Source organism: Carassius carassius, chromosome 6 (assembly GCF_963082965.1).
Source record: "Carassius carassius chromosome 6, fCarCar2.1, whole genome shotgun sequence".
In the NCBI taxonomy this organism is placed as follows: Eukaryota; Metazoa; Chordata; class Actinopteri; order Cypriniformes; family Cyprinidae; genus Carassius; species Carassius carassius.
Window position 1 is genome coordinate 36,441,889 of NC_081760.1, and position 2,353 is coordinate 36,444,241.

A 2,353-nucleotide genomic window follows, 5' to 3' on the forward strand; every position below is an offset into this window, starting at 1 on the left:
ATATATATATATATATATGAAAAAAGTTGCTAAATTAAATATACTTTTTTGGTGATATATATTATTAAATTTTACTGATAAAATCTATAAATAAAGATGTGCAGGATCAGAACAAAAATATAAAGATATATTTATTTACCCCAATCAAAGCTATTAATTCATGAATATGCAATTATTGAATTCTTGTAACCGTTATTGGTTCTACTTGAAGATGTATTTAGCATTCTCTGGATTAACTGAACAAATGTAATTTCCAGATTTCCAAACAGAGAGAGAGATGAAGAGCGTAAACCCAGTGAAGATGTTGTCAGCGTTTGCTCTGGCACTGCTGGTGTCCAGTGTGACTGAGGGAAGGATCATGAGTAAATGTGAGCTGAAGGCCAAGCTGGATGCTGCTCAGTTCCAGCAGATCACCGTCATGAAAGAGACAATAACTGTGAACAGTCTCATCATTAGACGTGAGTTATTTTTCTTGTCTTCAGGAAGCCAGATTGCACGTCAGGTTATATGCAGAAATTACCCTCATCTATGTCTTTCTTCTTTTCTGAGGCAGTTGTCTGCAAGGCCAGCAGCTCAGCCTTCAACACCAGCCTTGTCAAAAACGCCACGGACCACAATAAGGAGATGAAGCCATCACAAAGCCCACCTCAAGATGCATCCCAAGGTCCACTTCAAGCTCCAGCTGGAGCTCCATCACGTAGAGGTCCACCCCAGACTCCATCATCTCGGCTTCCACCTCAGGCTCCAGCTGGAGCTCCACCTAAGCAGCATGAACAGGTTCCCAGTAAAAGACCCCAGCATTCACAGCCGACCACAGCCACCGATGTTGTCAGGCACCTGTACGGTGTGTTTCAGCTCAGTGATCAGCTGGCCTGTGATTCCGGCATGAACCCATCTCTCAATGTCTGCAACATGACCTGCTCTGGTGAGTGTTTTTAATTTCTGCACTGAAAAAAAAATTCAAAGAGCAAGGGAGCACTGTGAATGAGCTCTGAATTATTGTTTTTCATTGCACGCAAGCTTTGACAGATGATGACATCACTGATGACATCGCCTGCCTGAAGACCCTGATGAACATCACGTAAGCACACAGCAAACTCATGCATATTTTAGTTTAGTTAATTCTGTTTTGATGCATTAATTCAAAGGAGGATATGATTTTCTTCACGTTAGTTTGGCATGATAACACAAACGTGTTTACGCTTTAATTAGAAAGTTAGAAAAATTAAACGTTACATACAAAAGTACTACATTTGTCTTATTTCTTTACAGGAAAGCTAAACCCAAAGAAATCCCCACTCATGTAAAGAAGATGTAAGTTCATAAATATATCTTGAAAAAATATATATACATGTAACAATGAGGCCTGAAGGTTCACAGTGTGACTGTCCTCTGTGTGTTACAGTGTGGAGATGAAGGAGTGCCCCTCTGTCGCTTCCCCAAACTACTTTGCTGACTGTGTTTAACACACACAGAGCAGACTCACTCTAGCTGCATCCTGCTGCATGACTTACACTCACACACCAGTCTGATGCTTTCCATGGCCTCCGTCTTTGATTGAATTGTGACAAGATCATCATGATGGTGGCGGGAGACTCTGAATAGAGGGAGTTTGTGCATTAAGACACTTTAGTTTACTACTGTAATACTGTGAATGTTTAAACTTCTGTCTAAACATAAATCACTGTTTAAAACTATATGATTGTGCTGCTTCTGAGGGCTTTTAAATACTGTCACTTTATCATAAAAACAAAATAAAAAAGGTGTATTTCTTTTCCTTATCATATTAAAATTTTAAATAATATAAAAAGTGTTGAACTGGTTATTCAAGTTTTAGTTTAGCCAGCTGTTGCAATCTATTGCAATCTGTTTTCTGTGCATTTTAGATGCATGCTTTCCACCTGCAATACATTTGAGCATAATTATGATGGAAAAAATATAACTTATTGATTACTGATATACTGATATGGTGTGTGGATATAAAATAGAATGAGCGAATAAAATGTTTTAGTATTTTAGATCATGCATACAAACTAATGATCAAATACTGTAAATATATATATTTTAAGACAGAATGGACAAAATAGACAAAAAAAGTGTTATTTAGTTACAAATATATTAAATAATTATCATATGGATTTTATTTTTTATAAATATTCAAATGCATCTTACTACAAGTTGATTTATATGTTGATTTTATATGTTAGAGTCGCCTCCACCCATAATTAATGCTGAGATTAATATATATTTCTAATCTCGGAGAAAATGGTCTCTCCCTGGTTAGTTTTGGTTCCTCCCAAGGTTTCTTAATCATTCACCCAAACCAAGTCTTTTGAATTCTGCAATGCCGCTT

At 36.9% G+C, this 2,353-nt stretch overlaps 1 long non-coding RNA gene across 1 annotated transcript; it reads left to right on the forward strand.

The window, feature by feature from the left end:
• Nucleotides 1–795: 795 nt before the first annotated feature.
• On the forward strand, nt 796–1,756 carry LOC132142030 (uncharacterized). The gene is made up of 4 exons (XR_009434009.1): nt 796–925; nt 1,021–1,081; nt 1,273–1,314; nt 1,406–1,756. It is a non-coding gene; the product is annotated as an uncharacterized LOC132142030 (long non-coding RNA).
• Nucleotides 1,757–2,353: the final 597 nt, after the last annotated feature.